Below are 20436 nucleotides of genomic sequence, written 5' to 3' on the forward strand. Positions count from 1 at the left end.
GCTGTTATTTCTATCCAATAATCCTCACCTCCATTTTTATAGCCAGAAGACAGAAAATGAGCAAGATAAAGCTTACAAAATGAACATATCATTTAATTGGATAAGTCTCCTATATCGACTCTCTGATTGAAAAGGCATATAAGTTGACAAATAAAAGTTCTGTTCCAAATTTGAAAGGCTTGACAGAAATATTTTAAACTGGCTCTGTTTCAATGGAACAAAATTCAAAATATTTCCAACTTCTGCCATACTTAATAATAGGAGCATAAAACAAGTCTCTTGTTTTTTTTGTCCTGGAATTACAGAGGTTGTACTGTAGTCCATTCAAGAATATTTCCTCACATTCGATCGATAGAAAATTTGACAAAAAAGATGACTTAAAAAGTTGTTATTGCTTCTTAATTAATAACAAAAAAGAGCAAAACACAAGGTAATGGTGATAATGATACATATACTGTCAAAAAGAAGCAAAAAAATAAAAAGTGCTCTAACAAAAATGTGAAAAACGTAAAGCAGGGGAAAAAATGCAGGTAGAGACACTACAATGTTTTGATTTGAATTCAGAAATACCAAGTGCCCAAATTTTGAATGGGAAGCATATAGAATACATATATATTTGCGACAGAATTCTTGGTTATGCATAATACAAAAATAAAATTGAAATTAAAAATAAAAGGAGAAACATTTATGGCTAGATAACCATCTACAGTTTTATACAGACAAATATTGAAAAAGAAATATGTACTAACTACTATAATATCACAGCAGACAGAATTTATGCTTAAATATCTACAACAGATATTGGGAGAATGGCCAAAGGCCCAGTAATATCATGGCTAATCATTTAAAATAAAGAAAGCTAGGACAATCATTCCAATAGGAAATCTATAGAACTATAATGGATATAAATAGATAGATAGATAGATAGATAGATAGATAGATAGATAGATAGATTCAGGCTTTCTTAGGAATTCGTAAAATTGATTAAGATATCATATGAATCACCCACATGTAAAGACTAATGGCATTCTATCTCTACTTTTCTGGTATTTAGAAGTAGACAAGGATGCCCACTTTCACCCATGTTTTTTAATATCCATGAAACTCTTGGTATGTGCTTTTAGACAACACAGAGATATCTGTGGAGTAGTAATTAATTTATTAATTAACAATTAACACAATTAATTTTGTGTAAATTAATTAATTTTGTGTTAATTTTTGCATAGGGCAGTCTTTTGGTTTTTTCTAAATGTTATACTGCTATCCCAATGTTTATGCAAAAGTAGCTGCCTTTAACAAAATAGCAGTTTGCATTATTAACTGGTTCAAATCGGAATTGATGCCAATAGGTGAAAATTGAGTTACCTATTCCATTTAAGGAATATCAATTTGGTATTTGTACCAAATACATTATATTCCAGAGGATATAATCCAGTTACTAATATGTAATAATATAAATAAAATATGGATAGAGGTTTCTTCAAATATTGATAATTGAGAGATATTAAACCTTACCCTTTGGGGAAAGGTGAACACTGCACCAATACAGGGATAATATTAAGATCACGTGAAGTATTAGTACTGCTTTATGCTGCACTGGTAAGGCCATACTTCTAATATTGCATCCAGTTTTGGTCACCACAATACAAAAAAAGATGTTGAGATTCTAGGAAGAATGCAGAGAAGAGTAACAAAAATGATTAGGAGACTGGCTAAACTGTACAATGAACATTTGTGGGAACTGGGAATATCTAGTCCAGGGGTCCCCAAACTTGGCAACTTTAGGACTTGTGGACTTCAACTCCCAAAATTCCTCAGCCAGCATAGCAGTCTCCCAATATCTGAGAGACTATCGTTGAGAGGAAGGGATCAACCTATTCTCCAAAGCTCCTGAGGACAAGAGAAGAAGTAATGGATGGAAGATTAACAAAGACATCCAAACTAGAATTAAGGAGAAATTTCCTGCCTGTGAGAACAATTAATCAGTAGAATATCTTGCCTCCAGAAGTTGTGGGAGTTCCATCATTAGGGGTTTTTAAGAAGAGATTGGACAACCATTTGTCTGGGATAATATAGGACTTCCTGATTGAGCAGGGGATTGGATTAGAAGACCTCCAAGATCCTTCCAATTCTTGGAATTTTGTATTCTGTAAAATGAATATTATTCCAAGATTAATTTATATTTTGACAGGATTATATAATGTTCCTGGAAAAGTTTTCAGAAAATAAACTATTTGTTTAGAAAAATTTTAGTTCTTTGATTCCTAGAATATCTTTACAGAGAGTACAATTACCAATTAATGAATTTAAGAATTTGGTTTTATAAATCTTTACAAATCTGTATCATCATACTTATCTTACCATATCATATATTGGAAGCAAACAATTGGGTTTTTCTGTTTTGGGCAACTTTAGAATATACATACATAGCACCTTTGATTTGGTGAACAGGATTATGATCTAAATATGCTACTATTTTAGAATCTCTAGAAATAATTATGTCCGTCAGGAAGTTATGGAATGAAATGTCTGATTTAAAAAAAAAGATTTGATCCTTTTTTCATGCCAAACTGACTTTATGGGGAAATCCAAAAAATTGGATAGAAGCAGGGAGGTTGATTTTGGATTAATTTATAGAGGATGAACTTGAATTTTAACATATTCCATATTAAGAAATAAATATAATTTCTCAGATATAACCCAATGGCAAAATTTACAATTACAACATTTTTAACAACATTATTTGGTTCAGAAATATTTTCAGCTTTTGAGATGTCTAAGATACTGGAACAACTTGTTAAATCCTTTAAAACAAAAACCAACATTACTATTGTTTTAAATTTATTCATTAGCATTAAATCAATTTCATATGCATTTGTGAAGAAATGAGTGGAATAACGAATTGGAGATTCCTATGTCTAGATAATTAAGACATTCTCTTAATTTCTAGAGAAAGAGTGTCAATGGATCTTACATTATACAACTTATTCATAAAAAAAATAAGACTCCCAAAAAGCTCCTTAAATTAAAGGCTGTCAAAACAAGTTTTTGTTAGAGATGTCATTTTTAAAATGTCCCTAAAAGTCCTATATTTATCAAGTTTGGGGAGAAAGTAGTGGATTACCTAAATACAATTGTGTGACAAAAGCTAATTTTTTCCAGAAGATAATATTCTTTTGAAATATATACTTACCACATGGAATTTTATAATTGGATATCATAAATGAATTCTTCACGCTCTTAATATAGCTAAGGATTGATATTGTACCATTGGAAAGATAAATTATTGTGGAGAAAATAGGAAGGAGTTTGCTTTGTTTGCTTAATTACATCTAATCATAAAACTGATTCAAGCAAAGAAATAATAGTAAAGGATTCAATCTAGCTCAATAATGACAAAACAGGGAAACAACTTCCTGGCTAGTGGGCCAAAGTTTTGTCTTAATGCTGTTTGTCCAGTACACACATTTTTTATTTGACGACCTGTCCGCTTTGTTCAAAAACTTAGCAGCTAGTAGGTAAAAGGTTTTTTCTTATTTCAAAACTTATTTTGAGTGTGCTGATATCTGTGGTTTATGTATGTGTTTTAAATCATAGAAGCTTAGAGTATGTTAGCAATTTGACCAGCAGGCCATTTTCATGTCTGTTGTCACTGACAGGAAGGAGTTGAGGAGAAAGAAGCATATGATCAGATCAGGGAGCTGTTAGCCCCGGATTCATCTTGATTCAGATTAGAGCTGCCACGGGGGGATGGGCAGTTGTTGGAATGAGAGAATAATGAGAAGGGAGGATAGCCACAACAACATTCTTTTGAGAGACCTCAAAATCGAGTCTCTGGAGGTTGGAGGGGAGTGACTGGAGTTGGCGGGAGTTCAGAATTAAGGTGGATTGGAGAATGTGTCTAAAAATCAATGGGGCAGGGTGTGAGTTTTAGTGTAGCAAGGGGAAAACGTGGGAATTCAGATTCGGGTTTTTCTCAGATGTGCCAATATGACTTCTCTAATAAATTCTTACTTGGATGGACTTTGTCTCCGAGTGCTGAATTTGGGATTGAAAGTTTGGTTGGAATGCTGATAGCAGCTAGCTATTTACTTTTTCAGATCTGAAATCATTTTTGAAATAAAAACAAATATCCTGTCTATCTGTTGCTAAACTTTTAGAATGTCAACCCTTAAATTTATGTCAATTTGCTTACTTGTTGACCTTTGCAGGAAAATAGGTCTTTAATCCGCAGTAAAGACCACCTGTGAAATCACAAGAAAAGAAACAAGTCCTTCTGCTAATATCTTTTATAGCTCAAGAATTTGATGTACCAGCAGCTAATTTTACAAACTTTAGTAGAAACACAAAGAACTTGGAATTTAAACTGGAATTCCCAGCAAAAATAGATTACATTGCCAAAAATGAGGGATGCTGGATGCTGCATAAGCCGTATATCACAAGTTGGCTTATGACATTTATCAGAAAAAATATATAATAAACACAGAGAAAAGTGACTTAAGAAAAAGTGGGATTGTCATTTGAGTATGTATTATGGGATAACTAATTATCTCTGTATCAGTTGCATTTCAAACATCTGATAGACAATTTCCAAATGTGGCTATAAAGCTGGGCTTTCATTTGAACAGAAAGAGATTGAAAGTAAGGAAGAAAATTTTAAAATTCAGCTAGTATGATTAGCACTAAAATAATGTTCTTCACAAGTATTGTGCAAGTGAAATAACACAGAGCCAACTTCTTTTAAAATTTATTTTTGTTGTGCTTAAAATAGTAATAGAAACAATAAACAACAAAACACACGAAGATCCATACATTTCAAAATGCAAAAGGGCTTTTATCTTTAAGTAAAAAATGAAAAACACACAATACAGCATGTTATTAGAACAGTAAAGAGTTACAATTTGATATATAATTATCTACTGAAAATATTGTGTGTATGTGTATGAGAGGGGAGGGAGGGGGAGAGAGAGAGAGAGGTAGGTAGGTAGGTAGGTAGGTAGGTAAATGTTCCTATATTACCTAATCAATGGGAGAATGTCTCAACTTCAATAGCAAGAATGTCAGTGGATCTTATACAACAAAAATATTTTCAACTTACTGGACTCTATCATATCTGTATAGAAAAGAATCGTCTAAGACACCATTTTGTTAGTGAAATAATAAGGATAAAGCTTCTTTGAAGCATGTGTATTTTGGGAGAAAATACTGGATTATATAAATGTGACTGGCAAAAACTAAATTTTTTAGAATATGTTCTTGAATTACATACTTAATATATGGTATTTAACAGCTAGATATAGCTATATTCTCCACGCCCTTACTATTGCAACAATAAATTGAGAGTAGTGGGTTGTACTAGAAGTCCTCAAATATCCCTTCAAGCTCTATTCTGATTATAAATTGTAAATGTATGACCTCTTCACTTAATATATTGAAGATCTAATTACACTTGCTGCTTATAAGAGCATTTACAAACATAGATTTTGAATGGATACGTATAATAAAATATGGGATTACAAAATAAGTAGGTTAAGAATGACACTTATATAAATATATTTGAAATAATTTTTGTTATAATTTTACTCTCATTCCAAATTTCGGGCCTGTAGATACTCATGTTCTGCACATTTTAAATTATGGACAGACTAGATCTATTTTTCAACTAAATTACACCGAATATGAAAGAGCATTTATGTGATCTACTGAAAAAAAATTTTTTTGTGTGTTTCCATCTTTTAAATAGAAATAGTATCATTAAGACCAGTCTATTTTTATTCAATCTCTCATTTTTTGTCCTGCATGTAATTTGGCCACATAGAAGTTTATTAAGACAGCTAATTAAGACTTAGCTTCAAGTATGTGGGAATTTTAAGTATGCACAGAACAGCACTGCAAGAATAAGACATATTCACAATTTTCCTTTGATGATGGTAAAGAAATACAATCGATCTATATACAAATTGGTTTCAAACTACACATCACAGATATCAAATTAAAAAATTATTGGTATAGTACTTGAAAAAGATAAAAAGTAATAATTAAAAAGTTTTTTCCAAAAGAAAAAAAGAACACAAAGATTTTATGTTTTCCCACACTAAGCAAATACACATTGAAGAAAGCATGAAGAAATCATTATTCAAATGACATCTAGTTATGAATCATAGTTTGTAAATATTTAACGAAACGTCTATAAAATGTACCATAAATAGTAACAATATTCCCAATTACTACTTCTGTGCTTTTCATGCAAAGATGGGAGGGCAGGCGGAGCCTCTGAGTCAATTTTGGTTCCTGTCCAGTTTACATGTGCAATTCCCGCCCCCCCCCAAGTGGTTTGCTATATAGCCTTCTTCTTAGTACTGAAAAAAAGAGACTAACCCAAAGTCACCTAACTGGCTTTGTGTCTAAGGCAGGATTACATCTTAGTGTCTTCTGGTTTCTATGTCAGTTTCTTTAGCTACTGCATCAAATTAACTCTCATGGCAGATTATGGAAAGATAATTCTTTTAAAACTTTATTATACAAAAACAAAGTTATTATGTTCTGCATCATCTTCTCATTATTAGTTGAACAAATCTTTCTTATTTACATTGTTACATCTTAAGCCAACTAAGTCTAGAAATATAGTTATATGCTTTATATATTAAATGCATTAGAAATATAAAGGGTTAAAATCTTTGCTTTCTTTTTTAATTAGTATGTTTTGAACATTTAGTTTCATGAATATGTTTCAATGTGATAAATCTTAATAAACTTTTTAAATTTAAAAATTAGTGCACATATCAAAAAGTTCTAAGAACAATATTCCAATAGCAACTTTTGTGGAATTGAAGTAAAGAAAAAGAAATATAATGAATAACTTTCTCCCAAACTGAATTAAAAGTAATCTTTCAAGTACATCCCAATACTTCCTTCCTTTTTATATCAATGTTTCCATTACGATATTTTTCTATAATTTTTTGTAATATAGATTTAGTGATGGAGCCTCTGGGTTTTTACAATACAAATAGTTATTGACTTACCACCATTTGTTAATGACTGTTCAAAGTTACAGCAACAATGAAAAAAGTCTTATGACTGTTTTTCATACTTATAACAGTTGCAACATCCCCATGTTCATTTGATGCTTGGCCAATGGTCATATTTATGACATTTGCAGTGTCTCAGGGTCGTGTGATCACCATTCGTGACCTTCTAACAAGCATGGTCAATAGGGAAGCCAGATTCACTTAACAACTGGGTTAGTAATTTAACAATTGCAGTGACTCACTTAACAACTATGTCAAGAAAGATAGTAAAACGGGGCAAAATTCATTAAACAACTGTATTGGCTTAGCAACAGAAATTTTGAGCTTAACTGTGGTCAATAAGTTGAGGACTACTTGTATTATGGTATGGCCAATCTTACTTCAGTTGTGAACTGATTTTCTTTGTTGTTCTTGTTCTTTGAGTTGCCTAACTAAATAATGACAGTAAGAATATCTTGGGACTGAAGGTAAATTTTCCTCCCTATGTACTATTATTTGCTTCCGATCAGAACTTCTGAACACAGTATGGTCATGCAGGAATATAGGCAACCTTCACTTTGCTACACTTTACATGGGCTTTCCCCAGCAACTTTAGATACTTGTATATACATATAGGACCAGTCTGACGTAATGGATAAGGCATCAGGCTGGAAACCATGAATTCTAGTCTTGCCTTAGGCTAGGTGACTTTGGGCTGCTCATGTACTCTTTGCCCTAGAAAGGAGGCTATAATAAACCACTTCTGAAAAACTTTGCCAGGAAAATAGCAGGGATTTGTCCAGGTGGTCTCCAAGAATCAGACACAACTGAATGGAAGAAAAAAAAATACAGCAAGCATATAATAACATCTAGGAATATCTTAAGTAATTTTCTCTGTTGTTTGCTAATGTTGACTGTAATGTGAAGTCTTCAACCTAATGCCAAAGATATAGTACTATATCTTAAATCTAACATGAATATTAGACCTTTAGAAGACTAAGAAGATTCTAACGTAAGATTTTCAAAGGCTCTTAGCAGTTGCAATGTAATTGTCATACAGAGTATATTTTTAATCAAAAACTTATTTATTTGCAACAAATCATATATGCTATTTTTTGCTTTAAAATACATTCTGGCATTATTTGATTATTTTTAAAACAATTTCTTAATCTAAAAAGAGTTTGCATAAGGTAGCTCTGCTAAATTATTTGGAAGAAGAGGAATAACTCATAATTGCTATTAACAGGAGGGAGATAGAACTAATTTTCCTCCTGATACATCCAAATCTTCAGAGAAGAGTCAAGAAACCTAAAATAAGTTAGTTTATGTTTAAAAATATTTTAATCCATTGAATAAAAGTCAAAAGGATGACTCAGACAGGTTCCAAATGTTTTTTGGAAGAACTTTAGGCCTGATGTTGTACATGACAAGTCCAAAAATGGTACGAACCATTTCAGTTGAACAGCACAAGAAAATCATTGCAGAAATAAACAATTTGGCCAGGAGAACAGGGGAAGTAAGTTTCAAGGACTTAGGGGAGGAGAGTACATCAACATTTTAATTGAAAGGCATGATTACTAATGGGTAATAAACTCTTGAGGATAAGGACAAGGTTAAACAAGAATCTAGCTAAGAATAAAGAAAGCAACTGGCATAATGCCTGCAAATTTCTACAAATATAATTCATGCAATAAAATTCAAAGAAGTTCTTTACCATATTTTAACACTATACACAAGCCATGTTCAATGAGTTCACACAGAAGTTGGCTTCCAATCACAGTATTCCTGAGAAGGACAACTATTTCATCACTTGTTATCCCTGAATTGGGAATCTTGATGTCTCCTAATCCTTTTTCAGCTTCTGAAACCCCTATTACTGAATCCTGTGGAAGGTTGCCTGCTATATGTTATAAAATGTTAATATAGTATTTTTAGAATCATAGGTCCAAGATGTTATTATAAAACATAATTTAAATAATTTAAAATATATTTAAATATTTTTCTGCTAAGTATCAATGATTATGTAAGTGCGAGGGTAGAGATTTTCAGGAAAATGTATGTGTTTTGCAGGACGTTGACATATAATGTGTAAATACAGAGATTGCATTGCTTAACATAGGTTAGAAGCAAATTTGCTTGGATTCAAATTACAGATGCTCTATTTGCTTCTTAACACAGAATACAATTAAAGATGTTAAGATGTCACTATATACAAAGTACAGTGTACAGTGAGAGATTAGGAATTGGAGGACTTAAATTCAATCATGTTTATTGGGTACCTTTAAGCCAGTCACTTTCCCTGAGCCCTTTCTACCTCACAGAATTGTTCTTGTGGAGTGGGAAATTGAAGGATAAAGTGATATGCAAACCATATTTAGATACTTAAGGAAAAGTGTGATATACAGATAAATACAAATAAAATCAAATTCCTAATTATAAACTATTTTACTTTTGAGTTATGAATTTCACATTTGCATTTTGACAGATATAAATTGACTTATTCAGATTAATGAAGTTCTCTATTTTATCTCTAGCAATCTCTAAACTGTGCTTGGTTCTATCAACTTTCTTTAAATTGCAATCCAATTCTCTGCACATTAATAAAGTTTAACCTGTTTTTAAATTTTGTTAAGATTTACATTATTTTTCTTTTGATATGTCCTAGCCAGCATCCATAACACTTTCTCCTGAAAGTTATCTGTGAGGCATATCAAAGCTACTGCAGTACAGTACATAAATTATGCCTGCAATATGCCAGTTAAGTATTTTTTAATTTATGTTCACTTCATTCCACTCAGCCAGTTGCATCTCTCAGTCCAAGCAAACATACATAGCTTTTGAACTTGATATATATTATTATGAATGTATGTATTATGTAGCTTGGGAAAAATAAATTAAGTGTACTTATTTCTAAGTAAAAATAAGTATAACCACTTAATAATTGTTTTCATTGCCTTGATTCAATATTTTTTTCTGACAGAACAGTATAATCAATTATATTTTGTTAGGGCAATATCCTAATTTGTGAAAGAAGTAATTAAAAATTAGAAGTAATTTTTAAATCCCAGAATTCCAATCCTCAAAATGGCAACCACAGTGAGAGTATTTTTATGAAGAACAAGCCCCATTCTGTCAGTTATATGTTAGAAAAATTACCTTCGTTGTATTTCCCCCCTCATTAGTCTTTCATAGAACCCTAGCATTCTGCAGAACATAGTGTTAAATAACCTATTGTAAATAAAACCAGAAATCTGTCAAAAATATTGATAGCCTAAATAAGCAAACAAAATGTCATTAATTTTAAAATATAGTAAAATATGTCTTATGTGCTCACAAAAGAAAAGCTAATAATTTCATGTAGTCCTCAACTTACGACTGGTTGCTTAACAACCATTCGAAATTATAGCAGCCCTGGAATGGTTGTTTTATAACTCATAAAGCACTTCAGCTATTGTAAAATGTCATGCTAGTCCTGCATTTCAAGTGCTTGATGACCAATTCACCTTTCTGACCAGTTGCAGTATCCTGCAGTTTTGTGACCATGATTTGAAATATTTTTTGCCAGTTTCCAGCACTAAACATTCATTTGTAAGAATGGGTTTGCATTTATGAACATAAATTTAGTTAATAATCATGATTATTAACTTTAAGAATCACAGCAAAAAATGTCATAAAATCAGGTCCTGTCATGTGCCTCAATTTATAACTGTAAAGACAAGACATATGACCAAAAACCCAGTCCCAATTGCAGTTGTAAGTTGAGAACTACTTGTATGACCGTGATAAAGAAAGAATGCACATACTATTATCTTCTTATGTAAAAAGATATAGTTACCTGGAATCATGTGGTTACTGTAAGTTAACTGAAAATAGTAAATAAAGAGTAATTTTAGAATTAAGAAAAATTTTAGCAAGTCATTTTTTTTTAGTTTTTGAAAATCTGTATCTGCAATCTTTTATAAAAGTATTCAATTTGTACAAAAACCTGTGGTACAAATGTAAACAATCTGGTAAATGTCAGTAATCTTATACAACATTCCTAACGAAGCAATTCTATTGAACACAATTATATAATTTGTTAAAAACATAATATTACTACTAAATCTATTTCTGTGTCCAGTTATCTTTCCACATGAAAAGCAGGAATGTAAAAAAAAAAAAATATATAGAGCATTATTTAGTCAACATAATATTTTTCTTAAAAATAGCATGAATATACTTCTTAGAACATTGTGGGTCTCAAACTAAACTCCTGCTTTATTGCAATGAAGATTTCTGTGCAACAAATGGGATTTTTCTTCGTAAACAAGAGTAAACTTCCCCACCAGCAATTATTTGCTTTATGTGATCACTGGATGAACGTCTGCTTGCTTATTTTCTGCTTCTATCTTCAGATATTTTTATATACACACACACACAAAATCAAATAGCAAATCACACAAGAGATACCACCTCAGGGCCACAATTTATGAGTATCCATAATCCATCCAAAGGATTAAAACAATTAATAATATACAATTAAGAAAATCAAGAAAGGGCTACAAAATCTGTGCAACATTATGCATATTTTACAGCATCTGAATTATTTTCCCTTCAGCACAATGTTATCAGATTAGATAATCTCTGAATGAGAAAAAGATCATGGCTATGCACATTCTCCATTATAAGAACAACCCTGAATAAATAATTTGAACTTTTTATTTGAGATAAATTTCCATAGGATATTTTCTGGTAAGTTTTAGCCTTGCAGGTTGTTATTTTGCAGAAGTTGCTAGCCATTATTGGACACATAACTGATTCATACTAAGCTCTAGCTCTGGTTTCTTCAATATACTGTAGTTTCAATGAGAATTTTTTGTTTTATCATTAGTCACCTTTCTCCTGATTTTTTTAAAATAATATTACTTAACCGAATGGCTAGCATGCTGTAAAATAAATCAAACATGTGTCACATAAGAAATAACTCAGAGCCTTATTTGAGCCTTAAAAACACTGTTGAAGAAACTGCTTAAGAGCTAAATTTGAATACTATGTCTAACGTGCACAAACCACCAAAGGGATGGCGATAGGGAACATTCCTAAGAGCTAAAGCAGACAGAAAGATTTTCCCCTGCACTGTATGTGTATTAATTTTATTTATTTCTTTAACATGTTTCATTTTAGCTGCCTCATTTTGGTTTGTGAATTGTAAATTTTTCCTAATTCAATTATCAATATAAGTATATTGTTTAGTATATAGACACATAAGTAGTCCTTACTTATGACCAGAATTAGAACCAGAAATCTGATCCTAAGTTGCTGTGGTCATAAATCGAAGCATCCATGTGACTAGAACTAACCTATGGAAATGTTTTGCTGGGATTGTGAAGCAAATCACCATGAGTTGCAAATTATGGTCAGGTGACCACAGCATACTGCAACCAGTCATAAAGACTAGCCAGCTGTCAAGTTGCCCAAATGCAGGCGCAAGACCGGAGTGGGGCGTGTGTGTGATATTTTGTGGTGGCTGGAAGTACTTTATGGACTGTAAAGCATCTGTACCTAGGGTTCAGGACAACCTATATACGCATACATACCACACAACCACACAAACCACTGAGTTGTTGATCAAGGTTTCCAGATTTTCTTTCTTTCTTTTCTTTCTCTTTCTCTTTCCCTCCCTCCATTCCCCCCACTAAAAAGCCATAGTTAACATAATACATGAAAAGAATATCTGTTGGTTCCATGCATTTTAAATACAAAATGGTTCTTAAAAGTTTTGAATTGAATTTTCAATATTCTGCATAAATATGATCTAAAATATGTTTCCCATATAAGATCTAAAACCAAATAAAGATAACCCAATTAACAATGAGTCAAATTGATCATTTATTTATAGGAAAATTATCCAAACCTACATATTTGTGTGTGGCATAATCAGAAGGAAGGGATGACCAACCAGCAAGGTGGATGGACAGTATTGTTGCAAAAGGTGAATCAATGGAAGTGTTGAAGGTCCAAGTTGGGGACAGATCCTCTGGAGAAAAACGGTCTGTGTGACTGCTAAAAATGGACACCAACATAATCAATGAAACAGATATAACCATATAATTTAAAATACTAGTCTAAGATATCTACTCTTCTGAAAAACACTGAACACCAGGAGGCATCACTTCATCAGTTTCATTCTTATTGGGAATTGCCAGTTACTAGCATTATACCCTGAGTATTCACTAACCAGAAAAGCAAATTACATTTATAAAAACTAGGCCCATATAAGATCATTTTAATGGGATACCAAAGGCCATGGAACTTATTAGATTTTCCTCCATCCCAAGTTACATGGAAAGATATCATTTAGGGAAAAAAATTAAACAATACCACAATGAAATATCGATCAGTTTGATTATAAGAAATGTACATATCATAACCTGAGATTTGAAATTTTTTGAGTTCTGATCATTGCAAGACATGCAATAAAGATAAAAGTTGCCCTTTAGAAAAGAATCTCCTAGAATATAGGATGACATTTTCTGGATCATACTTTCCAGAATAATATGTATTCAAAAGAATGTCAATTTTAGCAAATACATTATTTTATTGTGTCATTTATAATGGGACAGAAACATTAGATATATATTTTCAAATTTCTTTAGCACATAGAAAATACATATTTGATAATTTAGGTACATTCATGGGAAGGTGAAAATGAACAAACACAGAATCTTGCACATTTCCACATGCATGTGCAGAAAATGTGAAATGAACAATGCTGGGGAAGGAGAAAATGAGTGATACAAAGGGTACAAAAATTACTTTACCAAAGGATGTAATTCAATTTTTATCACAAAGCAATTTTCATTACTGGAAATATAATAAATGTACAATGCCCATGAAAGCTGCATTTGAACTATCCATATGAAGCTTGAATCACAAGGTTGAAGGTTCATTGCACATTTAGCCAGATGTTTAGAATGGATCTGGCTTTTTTATCCACCTATCAAGTCATTGCCAGAATTATAGAATAAGGTGTTGTTTGATCATGTTAAAGTATGGTGACAGGATGTATACTGTTCCAAATAAAGCTGCCTTTTGAAATCAACTGATTGTGATTTTTGTCAATGCTGAATGATTATTATTATCACAACTGCCAGTTCTTTAGCTAGTATTGGCCTTTGTGCAGTGAGTTTTTCTCAAGAATTTATGATGTTGTAATATATCAGCATAGTATAGTGTGGATCCAAATAGTGTGCCCTTTTGTATGTAATCGAGAGGTGAAAATTTTGTCAATGCACAGATTCTCTAAGCGTCATCCAAGATTTTTTGGTATGGCACCAATATGCCAATAACCACCAGGGCCTATGTACACCATAATCTTTCCACTTTGATTTTAGATCTTGATACTTTGTGATTTTCTCCAAATCTTTGTTTTGTATTTTACTATCTGTTGGTACTGCTACATCAATTATTTTCTTTTCAACCAGTTAAATTTGGTGTGTTATGAATGAAGATTTTGGAATTCCACAGTATTTAATCTCCTCATTTTCAATAACTTTTCAATTCTATCTCTATCCATTTTTCATTACTGGCACATGATAATTTTTACAGATGTCCCATTTAATCATTTTGATGACTATGTTATGTTATGTTATTATTTTATGGTTGGTTACATAGTCAGCCAGATATTTAGACTGGATTTGGCATTTGTAGTCGTCCTTCCCAAGGACCTGAGACAGGCAGATGCTGTTGTTTTGAGGGTATTAAAGGCATCATTGTTACTTATTGTTTTCTCTGTTAAAAGGATTAGCTGAACTGGAGCTATGGTTGAAGAGGAAATAATATAATGTACCTGTACATTAGAACTGTGTTTTAAACATTATTTACTTAAACATTTCAAATAGCTGTCAGCTTTACAACAGTGACTCTGATGGCACAATGACGATCAAAGCCACAAGAAACAAAAAATCGCTCAACAACTTAATATACTGTACAAAGGAAGCACTGACATGTAAAAAACAAGACCCCAAATAATAACAATAATGTAACATACTCCTGAGTCTAAAAAAATCATCCCATTTTCAATTAACAAGGACAAAACGAGGCAGATCTACCAATAAGGGCTGATTTAGTTTCTTAACCCAAATACTTGAGGGACATGACACAATTCAGAATTGAAATCAGTGAAATATTGGTAGATGTAACTGTATATTGAAAGTAGCATTTATGAGGGACTTTAATTACTACCCTTTATGCAGGATGCAGTATATACACAGAAAGAATTAATAATGTAGCATATACTGATTTCATATGGCATGCCATAGTCCTTGTTAACGTAAGAAGTCAGCATTCACTAACAAATGAATCTATTTCATTACTCAGTTGCTGTAATTTGGGAAGATGGTAACATTGGTAAGAGTGCAAGCAAATAAAACTTGGATTCACTGTATTCTCTCTCTTAACTTGTGTTTTTTATATTAAACAGAAATTGTAATAAAATACAAAAACAATGGTAAAATAGATTTTAAGTAACATTTAAATTTTAAAAAACCCATAATGATTATAACATTAAAACCAGCACCACCTAAAACCTTCATAGGAAGAAAATGGTACAGAATCTTGTCCCCAATAATTCCAGGCCTGCACACCAAACAATATGTTACTCTGTGGATATATCTAAATAATGTTTGCATTTATAATAATGTAATGTAAGAAGGCTTTTCATTATTAGGGCTGTATGTAGCATTTCTGATTCAATTCTTTAAAAAGTGCCTTGGAGGATTCAGGAACATAAACATGTCTGCAACTTTTAAAACAGCTGGGCCTTTTGCCAGGTTCACATGGCAACCACAGAAAGCAGGTGCTACATTTGCACTCCAAAACACCTTTTGGAATTTAATTTGAAGTGAGGCATAGGTTCAATAACTATCCGGAAACTGTCCTGTCATTAACTCATATCACAGGCAATCCACCATATTGTATTAAAGCAATAAAAGAATAAATAATATTTAAATAAATTATTAATTATCTAGAATGCAGAATAAAAATGTGTCTCCCAAATTTAGATTAATTTTAAATCTGTTAAAGCATCCTTCGACATCATGCCACCACTGCAGAAAACATTTCATTATGTTAAGTTGAAAGAACTAATGTGTCTCCAAATGAACAGAGATTATTACAGCAACTGTAATCATTGCAGTTTCTTATCTGAAACAGTTTGCTGGGAAGTACACACTCCCACTGATTGTAGTATCTCAAAACTGCAGTGCATCTGGCTAATATCCATATTTTAGAATTACTGTTAAGCCTACTGGTAGTAGAAAATATCTTTGCCTTCTCTAACCATAATGCAAATCATGATACAAGTACCCCAATGTCTTCCTTTAAATCCTTTATTTCTCCAGGATATAATATATAGATTATCAGCATAGCAATTCCATTGGTACTATTGGTACCATTGATTAATGTTATAGAATACAAATATGACTTAGACATCTATCTCTTGTCAAAAGTGATGTTACTCATAAACACACTGACCTGAATTTATTTTTTACTTATTCACCTACCAATTTATTATTTTATTTAGGCTTATATGCTATTCCAATTGTTATCAACTCTGTGTGGCATATATTCCCTCATTTGCAAATAGTATGTATATGTATGTATGTATGTATGTATGTATGTATGTATGTGTATATGTATATGTATATATATATATGGTATTCAGCTTTGTTTGGGTATTTTCTCATGTCATTATAGTTGTGCTTTTAAATTTGTAGCAATGTTTCGGCAGAATCTCATCTGCCATCATCAAGCTTCTGTATTGTGTAGTTTTTAATAACCTCTGTAAAATCAACAGAATGTGAATGCAATTTTAGAGATGAGGAAGTGATGAGTTATTGGATGGGCAGATATAATCAGAACTAGACAATCCCAGTTATATTCGGGTCCAAAGCCCTGAAAGGCTTTAAAGGTGACAACCAGCACCTTGAACTGCATCTAGCAGAAAGATAAACATATCTCAACATAAAGTGGAAACGTTTTTCTAAAGGATGTAAATTATGTATCTGTAAACTATCTTGTTCCATAAAGTTGTTGTACACTGAAAAAAAAATCTGAACTAATATAACACTGGCAAATTATTACCCAAGTAGCTATTTATCAGGGATAAAGACTATAGGGAAAACAGAATAACTCAAGATGAGTTGGTTTTCAGATTGTTGAGCACCTCTATAATACCAGCTACTATCTTGTTTTTTCTATCCTCCAGCCACTATCAACATCTAATGCCAGCAATGTACAATATTCTTAAGTGTTCTAAGTACAATATCTTTCCCATTACCACATATTTCATCTCTCTCCATTTTATGCTTGCTCTGGGAAATCTCATGTCCATCTCCATCTTAAAGGTAGAAAAACTATTGCAAAACCCATCTTTGTAGAAATAGTGCAGGTCTGTTTCCAAATTGCACATGTTTCTTGGAAGTAGTATTGCTTCACCATATTGTACTCTTTCTACTCTTCAATGATTCCCCAAAGATCAAGTCACTTGAAAGAAGTTATACTATTTGTCAGGCAGAACATCAAGGCAAACAGATATTTATTTAATTCAGTCACAAATATTGGTTTTCAAAAAAACAAAACAAAACCTCAATTTCTCTCACAATATCATTTTCAACATTTATCAGAATATACTGTTGTTCAACATACAGCAAAGGATTAGCACTTGAAGAATAAGATGTATTCTTATGTAGAATGTCTGAGCTCAAACTTCATATTAATGTATTATACAAAAGCCTAATACACAGCCATGCTTTATGAAAACCACATGCTGTCAATTATTTTATAACCATGCATAGCATATATTGATATTTTATTTATTAATCTATTTGGATAACTTCAATGTATTTCACAATTAGGGAAGAGCATGAGAGATAACTCCAGATTTCTATTTATTTACATTACTTGAACTACAGCAAATCTTTTATCAAATATATATTCAGTGGAGATTACTTTTTAGTAGATATATATGAATGCAGTCTTTATAGATTGGAAAGGGAAAACCATACATCTCAGAAAAAATATTGTATAGCATTTCTTGTTTATATTTCCTGGTGGAATTCAGAAAACAAAAAAGAACTGTTAATGTAAGGATGCAAAATACAGAAGATTCTACTTCCTAATCCTGAGATATTTCAAAGCTAAACATTTCAGATGGTGAAGTCCAATCATTTTTAATGTGCAAAGTAAATATTTTTTCTTCACATGTCCCTCAAGCCAACTTCTATCTCAACTTTTTCACGATTTTGTGTTTCAAATAAACTTCACCTTAAAGTCTTTAAAGTATCCAAGCTCATAATCATTTCCTTTAGCTCTAAGATCTCCACTTCTGCCGAGTGAATGATGGCTTTAAGAAATATTGCTCCAAATTCAAGTTTCAAGATAAATATGCCTACCTGAAAGCTATGTCCTCTGGGCTAAATCTTGCTAACTTTATCCAAAACATATCAATTATCTCTTACTTTGAACATGCTCAGATTTACATTTGACGAAACATACTTTTATTGTGCTGGAAATCTGTTATCACTGCACTTCCTGGAAAAGTGAGGGATAACAACTAATAGAACAAACGAGGTTCGGAGGCTCATCAAGGGAAACTTGCCCTGATCCTTCTGCCAACTGGGCCTCTTGCCTTGCACGAACTCACCCAGGCCGGGATCGTCCGCTGTTGTCGCCTCCACCGCTCCATCGCCGCCGCCGCCGCCGCGATCCATGCTGAGGCGGGGGAGGGGAGGGGGAAGGAGAGGGCGGTCAGGGCCCTCCTTCCTTCCTGCCCTCCCCTGGTTAAAGCCCCCGCCGCCGCCTGTTTTTAGGACCAGGCCTTGGCCCCTCTGCAGCTACCTCCGCCGTGGTTCTGCCTATCCTTCGATCGCCCGCCCTCCCTGCCGCTGCTGCCGCCGCCGCCGCCGCCGCAGCGCTACGTGGCCCTCGCCGCAGCCAACCAAGACAGTCAGTCAGTCAACCTCACGATTACGTCCGCCCTGCCTCCCCCTCCCTCCTCGTTTTTTCCTTAAGCGTCGCTCTCTGGCTAGTCCGTAGGAAGACAACGAATGCGCCTGCGTAGAAGCTCTCGCGCGAGAGCGCGCGGCTTTACTCAGCTTTCGTTGTTTCCCTCCAGCGATTTCTGCTTTCCCCCGCCCGGCCTGTTTCTTGTGCGGGCATAAGCGCGAGTCCCTACCTTGAGCGCCAGTTAAAGAGCTTAGCTAGTCCATCGCCATCTCTTTATTTTGCCCACTGTGGCAACGGCTTCTCTCCCCCCCCCCGCACCCCCCAGTCTCGTCCCGGGCGAATGAACGCGCTCACGTTACAATGGAAACATTGGTTGGCCCGCGCGTGCGTGGTAAAAATCAATGTGTGCGCGTTCGCAGGGTCATGCTCTTTGCCTCAGGTGAGAGCCGAAGACAAAAAAAGGCGGGTGAGTGGGGGGGAGAAACAGCATAAAATATCCCCCACCATCTCTCTCTGAGTGCTGGAAGAAGCTTCTGAACATATGTGCTGAAGAAAGCCCATTTTTTTCAAATAACATCTGATACATCCCAAAGGGCTTGTTAAAATTGGTTCACATTATCCATTGAATAAAACAATTTTGTCTTGAATATTTTAGTAGGCATCCTTGTTAAAAGTTTTTAATGTGAAATAAGCAAAACAAAACTATTGTTAAAGTTGGGGAAAAGAATTAAAAACTAATAGGTTGGCCCAGAAAAAAAAGACTGATGATCTTTTAATGTGTTAATGCTGAGCTCATCAGAAAGGTAAATCAGAATCTAATAGCACATTTCTATATATACTATATAGTGGCAACAGAATTAAAACATTGTAAAGGTTGCAGTGGGAATAGACTTGGGAAATTTGCCCTGAGAGTGAGATGAGTGGTCTATAAATTTCATAAAAGCTTCATAAAACCATAAAAATTTCATAAAACCACATGTAGATTGATCTATAGAGGAATTGTACAAAATAATACAAGACTAACTTGAACAAATAATTCAGCAACTACAATGACATTTTTAGGTTATTTGCTGGAACATACTGTTGCCTAAGAAACTCAAGTACTAGAGTGACGTCAATCTAGTTCTTGAATTTGAAATAAATATTCAATTCCTTTGTAAAGTGGCTTTTTCACCCACAACTTACCTACCTGAACTACAAATGCCTTAGACAAAACCAATAATTTTATTAAAATGGGTGAAATCTTCATATAAACTACAGAAAAAATGCAGAAATTCAATATACAGTATGTCTTGCATCAAGCAAGCTACAAGTGAAACAATAAAAGAGATTAATTAGATGTGAGAAAAGATAGAAACCATTAAAACATGTTGCATCTTCCTCCTCCCATTTCTTTAACAGCAATTAAGGATTTCAAAATGTTTAATTGTGAGTTCCTGAAAGG

At 33.3% G+C, this 20436-nt stretch overlaps 2 protein-coding genes across 20 annotated transcripts in view; both read right to left on the bottom strand.

The window, feature by feature from the left end:
* The window catches only part of PHOSPHO1 (phosphoethanolamine/phosphocholine phosphatase 1), a 74923-nt gene extending 55996 nt beyond the window's left edge, over nt 1-18927 (bottom strand). The window contains exon 1 of the mRNA XM_087944957.1: nt 18691-18927. The gene's annotated coding sequence lies outside the window, so the exon portion shown is untranslated. The remainder of the gene's footprint in view (nt 1-18690) is intronic.
* The window catches only part of ZNF652 (zinc finger protein 652), a 36998-nt gene extending 18071 nt beyond the window's left edge, over nt 1-18927 (bottom strand). Inside the window, exons 1-6 of one of the 19 annotated variants that reach the window (XM_087944943.1) lie at nt 18691-18927; nt 12905-13049; nt 10843-10870; nt 10164-10235; nt 4196-4244; nt 1516-1666 (exon numbers count right to left, since the gene is read on the bottom strand). The gene's annotated coding sequence lies outside the window, so the exon portion shown is untranslated. Of the gene's footprint in view, nt 1-1515; nt 1667-1999; nt 2148-4195; nt 4245-10163; nt 10236-10842; nt 10871-12904; nt 13050-18690 lie in introns of all 19 variants that reach the window. The other 18 variants (XM_087944950.1, XM_087944949.1, XM_087944948.1 and 15 more) reach the window with 18 other exon arrangements.
* Nucleotides 18928-20436: the final 1509 nt, after the last annotated feature.

The sequence above is a fragment of the Notechis scutatus genome, chromosome Z (genome assembly GCF_049901735.1).
Source record: "Notechis scutatus isolate UNSWTSFEM ecotype Mainland chromosome Z, rNotScu1.2, whole genome shotgun sequence".
In the NCBI taxonomy this organism is placed as follows: Eukaryota; Metazoa; Chordata; class Lepidosauria; order Squamata; family Elapidae; genus Notechis; species Notechis scutatus.